This window comes from Lonchura striata, chromosome Z (assembly GCF_050655825.1).
Source record: "Lonchura striata isolate lonStrDom1 chromosome Z, ASM5065582v1, whole genome shotgun sequence".
Lineage (NCBI taxonomy): Eukaryota > Metazoa > Chordata > Aves > Passeriformes > Estrildidae > Lonchura > Lonchura striata.
Window position 1 is genome coordinate 59300969 of NC_140740.1, and position 6000 is coordinate 59306968.

A 6000-nucleotide genomic window follows, 5' to 3' on the forward strand; every position below is an offset into this window, starting at 1 on the left:
CAAGTGTACTGCCACTGAAAGGAAGCCCACAGGCTACAGAGAGGGAAGATAAGGGAGATGCTAAGTGTGGGAAATACTTAGTGGTGACTGTGAATGTAAAACAGCATTTCACATTTATGAAAGCCAACTGCACATAGGGTAAGATAATGGGTCTTTCTAAAAAGACCCCCAACCTTGAATGTGAATATAAAATTTATTCAGTCAGTAGTCAGGCTGATGGTGAATCTCTCCTCTTTTATCTTTTGAAATATTGGACACATAATCAGAAAACATCTATCTGAATGTTGTCATTATTCAGGTCCAAATATATTTGTCCTGTGTAGCACAGTCTTTGCTATAACTATACCTTGATTCTGGCACTTTTCTCTGCACATTAGTGAGACTTTAGATAGCTTGATTTGACCATCTTCTCAGAATCAAATGGCATGTTTATTTTTGAATTGGGCCTGCTAATTCGTTAAACAAAATCTAAGGGAAACAATACCTCTTGTATTGAAAAGTCTGTTGAACCGAGAAGCAACTGCCTTTCCCTGTTCCTGCTGGTATACCAGAATAGTTTGGGGGAATAGGGTTTCCATACAATGCTTTAATCCTGGTAATTAGTAGAGCAACCTGTTGCAAGTGAAAAACAGTGACAGTTGTTGCCTGAGAGATATTGGACATATAATGTGATTCTCCTTGGTATCAACATAGTCTTCATGCTCTGCTCTTGGTGCCTTCTGTAGAGCTATCCCTTCCAATCCTCAAAATTTTGACCCTTCTTAAATGAGACACTTCTTGAACAGAGCCCCTGCTTTCCTCAGACCCAAATATGATATCATCTGAATAAATGAACACGTCTGCATTTCTTCAATAAGTCTTTTTCTGTGGGCATTACCTAATCAGAACAGATGTGGCTGTTGTAAGAGTAGTTTGTGCCTTAGAACTCCAAATTTTTGTTCCCTGGACAATAAGAAACAGCTGGCCAAATAACAGTCAGAGATACATCTCCTACAAAACGCACACCAGTATCATTTTTTTGAAATGAGAAGATTTTTAGCATGACAAACAGGACTGAAACCTTTTACTGTAGGATTCTCAGAAAAAAAAAATCCTTTCAGGTCTAAAGAGAAATATTAAATATTCATCTTTTCATAACTGAATGAAAGCAATCCTACATCAAGGTTGAGCTGGATTCATACTGTATTGCCAGCCTCTCCTCTCCCAAGCAGAACTCACAACCTGTCAGGCAAAACACAGCCATGTCCAAGTGTTGCAGTCTGGGATGTACTTCTAAGAAGCACATTGCAGAAGCTCGGTCTCTCTTAGCTGGAAACACCTGCATGCTGCTTCAGACACAGGTGTAGCTTATCTCTGTCTGCTGGCACCTCATGTATGCTGTGTTGCTGTCCCTTGAAAAAAAATTGTTTTCCTGTTAGAGCAAAGCACAGGGTGTCAGAGGTAAAGAGCACCTACTTCTTTATACACTAGTTGCATCAAAACAGTTGCTTCTCTTTTACCTAACATATTTTTACTTACTTGATATTAGAAGTTACTGTTACCAAGAAGCTCTGTTTGTTTTGGGGTTTCATTTTTGGCCAAATTCTGTCTTGGAAGAAGACCAAACAGAAAAACATGTATTAAAGCTTCCATCTTATTGCATGGGTTTTACTAATATGATATTTTTCTCTTTACCAAGTATTTTTCCATAGCATCCACGCCAAATTTCTCTTAGGCTGTAGAGAGGCAGAAAACAGAAAGGGTCAATGATATTTGAAGGCAGTTTAACTCACCTCCAAAATAATACAGCTGCAGTCTCTTGTGTCACTGGCCCACGCTCACTAACAAAAATGAAATTAAGTGCTTGAAGACAGCAGTTCTTTCCCCTAAAACCCAACAGAGCATATCCTGGCTTAGTACATGGGCCCTGATTGCATTTTACATGCAGGTAGAACTAGGGGAAATTTTAAGTATTGAGTACTGACCTGGTATTTCAAAAGCAGCTCTCAAACACAGAATTTTAGTTTTAGACAAGCTAGAGACCTAAAAGCCATTCTGAAGTACTTGAGAGTTTAAAACTTGAAAACTCTAAACATTAGACTATATTTCTAATGATTAAAAAAAAAAGAGAAAAGATAAAAAAAAAAAAAAAAGAGAGAAAGGAATAAAAAGAAATATCATCATGCATTTTGTAATGTTTAGTTTTATGAATCCTCATTCACTGGAATTCTGGGAATACTTTCCTGGATCAAATGGAGTTGTTGTGACCCAAGTGCAGGACCCAGCACTTGGCCATACTGAGCCCCATACCTGCATCTATATGGAACACAGTGTAGGAAGGGCATGGACCTGTAGAAAAGAGTCCGGAGGAGAGCCACAAAGTTTATCACAGCACTGTGAAGGCACATCAAGAGACTTGGGGTTGTTCAGCCTGGAGAAGGGAAGGGTGCATGGAGAGTTCATATCACCTTCTAGTACCTGAAGGGAATCTACAAGGAAGAAGAAGAGGGATTTCTTACAAGGGCAAGACAGGACAAACTAGGGAGTGTAGATTAGATGTTAGGAAAAAATTAATGTGAGGGTGGTGAGGCACTAGAACCATCTGCCCAGAGAAGTGGTGGCTACCCCATCCCTGGAGGTGTTCAAGGCCAGGCTGGATGGGGATCTGAGCAATCTGGCCTAGGAGGTCTCCCGCCCATGGCAGGCAGGTTGGAAGAAAATAATTTTAAGATTCCTTTCAATCCAAACCATTCTGTGATTCTATGATTCTAAATCCATCTGATGCACAAAATAGATTGAATGTGAATACCATTAAAAGAGATTCAGATGGATATTCTTAATTCATGAACATTCTGAAGAGTATCATCATGTATCTTTGGAGGTTGCTGAAAGAAAAGTCTCTGGGCTGATTACAGCTTTTTCTCCTTCACCATAATCAACATATTATGGCAAGATCACAGAGTTAGTACTCAGTATTGCACAAAAATTAATTATTAACTGTAAGGTAAGACATAATGAATGTTTTCTCTCTGAAAGTGAAAGAAAACCATGTTTCATTAAAAAAAAGCAGATTTAAAAGCTAATGGGACAGAAAAATCCAATTAAGATCTCAGTCAACCCATTCTCATGTAAATCAACCTTACAACTAAAAAAGATATTTTTGCTGTCAAAAAAGTTATTCTCTCTCCATCTTCTTTGAAACTGTTGAATGTAAAGTCAGCTCCCTTCCAAGAAGTCACTGAGGAAATAGTTTCATTCTTAGCCTGTAAACTTAATTACTCCATGAAATTAAAAAAAAAAAATACTGCATGAAATAAGTTGTGGTCATTCTTTCAAAATAATTGTCATCATACTTTCTATTCTGGAGTAATTTCTGAACTTACTTATAGTATAAAAGGTCTACTTAGAATTATGTATTGCAAAGAAAAGGAAAAATTACAAGGGGATAAAACTCAGATTACCAAACTCAGTTTCTCTCCCATTTTCTCTGTTTCCTTTTATATTTTTAGCATTTCTCTAAAAGTTCCCTTCTCCTTGGTCTTCCTTATTTTCAAATAGGTTTCCTCTGTTTCTTGTTTTGGCCACCTTCAGTCATTTACCATTAGTCCTGGTGAACCATGGAGTTTCCAGTTGACTGGAAATTAGTACATATGATGCCAATATACAAGAGTGGCTGGAAGGTAGATGTTGGGAACTACAGGTCCGTCAGCCTGACTTCAGTGCCGGGAGAGGTTATGGAGCAGATTATGGAGTGTGATCATGCAGCTCATGCCTGACAACCATGGGATCAGGCCCAGCCAGCACAGATATGTGAAATGCAGGTCTTGCTTGACAAACCTGATCGCTTTCTATGGCAGTGTGACACTCTTAGTGGGTGAAAAAAGTCTGTGGATGTTGTCTGCTCGGACTTTACTAAAGCTTTTGACACTGTCACCCATCGCATTCCCCTGGAGATACCGGCTGCTTGTGGCTTGGACAGGTGCACAGTTCATGGGTTAAAAACTCTCAGGATGGCTGGGCCCCAAGCGTGGTGGTGAATGGAGTTAGTTTCCTCCAGCTGGTGGCTGCTTACAGATGGTGGTACCTGGAGCTTACCACTGGAACCAGCACTGTGTAATACCACTGGGTATTGCTGATCAGGTCCACCTTCAGTTAAGTTCATGTATGACACCAAGGGGTTATTGATCTGCTGGAGGGCAGGAAGGCTCTGCAGAGGATCTGGGCAGGCTGGATCATGGGCTGAGGCCAATGGTGTGAGGTTCTACAAGGCCCAGTGCTGGGTCCTGCCCTTGGGTCACAACAGCCCCAGGCAGCTCCACAGGCTGGGGCAGAGTGGCTGGAAAGGACCTGGGGGTGCTGGTGACAGTGGCTGGACATGAGCCAGGGTGTGCCCAGGTGGCCAAGAAGGCCAATGGCATCCTGGCCTGGATCAGCAATGGTGTGGCAGCAGGACCAGGGCAGGGACTGGGCACTGGTGAGGACACACCTCAAATCCTGTTCAGTGCTGGGCCCTCAGTTCAGGAAGGACATTGAGGTCCTGGAATGAGTCCAGAGAAGGGCAAAAGAGCTGTAGAAGGTTCTGGAGCACAAGTCCAATGGGGAGCAGCTGAGGGAGCTGGGGATGCCTAGCCTGGAGAAAAGGAGCCTCAGGAGAGATCTTTCTGCTATCTACAACTGCCTAAAAGGAGGGTGTAGGAAGGTGAGGTCTGTCCCTTCTCCCAACTAATAAGTGGTAAGACAAGGACCACCTTGTCTTATGAGCTCAGATTAGGTACAGTTTAGTTACAAACACTTGAGAGAAAGGTCCCCTTTCATGGGATCATAAAATCCTTCACCATCCATCCAAAATAAAGGACCTCTACAGCTTCCCTAGTGGATTTGGGCAATGGGAGATGACTCAAAAAGGACATAGAACTTAAACAAGGACCATTAGCAATATATAAGAAGTTAAAGATGCCCCTTTAACACAAAACTTATAATGGAAATACAACAAATCTGTCAGAACCCAAAGGTTTTTTTTATTTTAAACTAGAAATCTCAAATCATGATAATAGGCTTTTTCTCCAGATCAATGAAACCCATTCATCATCACAGTCTTCAGAGTGGTATAAATAAGACATTAGCTTTTTGGGGAAGGGAGAAATTCTTTGGAACAATACAAAACAGCAACAACAACAAACAACAGCAAAGAAGACATTATTTCCTGTTTCTTGGTGTTTCTGCAGATTCTTTCAACAAGTAGCTACTCCTTCCCTCCATGTGCAGAAACCATGTGCAGCAACTTCACCCAATCTTTCCTGGATTAATATGTAATCTCCTGAACTATATAACTTCTACCAAAAAATAGCAATAGAGGCTGGAATAGCAATAAATACATGTAATAGTGAAACAAATTTAATAAAATTTAAAAAAGCAATAAATCAATGTATATGCTAAACATTTATGAAAGGAAATAGTTTACTAAAAGTATCTGGAAATCAAATAACTTTTGTTTCTTCTGCAAATGGCAAATTATCATTTTATAGATTTCAGTATATTTTAGTATAACTAAACCTTTACAATTCATACTTCTACATTACTTTACATACTTTTCCATTACATTACATTACATTACTTTTACTTTTTAAATTTTCATATGCTGAAATAGGATGTGCAATTCCTTTGGATTCAGACATTTACACTCAGCCAATATTCATTCCATTCCCCCTCCACACTGAGTAAGGTGTTAGCACACACACAAAAAACAGCTGCAAACAACCAAAACCAAATACACCACACATCGACTTTAGAACATGCAGTGAGAGCTCTGAAAACTGCAAGCATTGTGACTGTCTGTTTGTCTGGAGAGTGATAGGGCCAATAGGCTTTTTGGTTTTTAGTTCTAGGCAATCAGTAGAAAGAGATTTTAATCATTTGGCAGTGAAATACATAGAGAGTTACTGAAATAGCTATAGATAAAATCATATATATCTACATTTAGTTACATGAACAGTGCCTTTTGTGTGCCATTTTGCCAGAAAC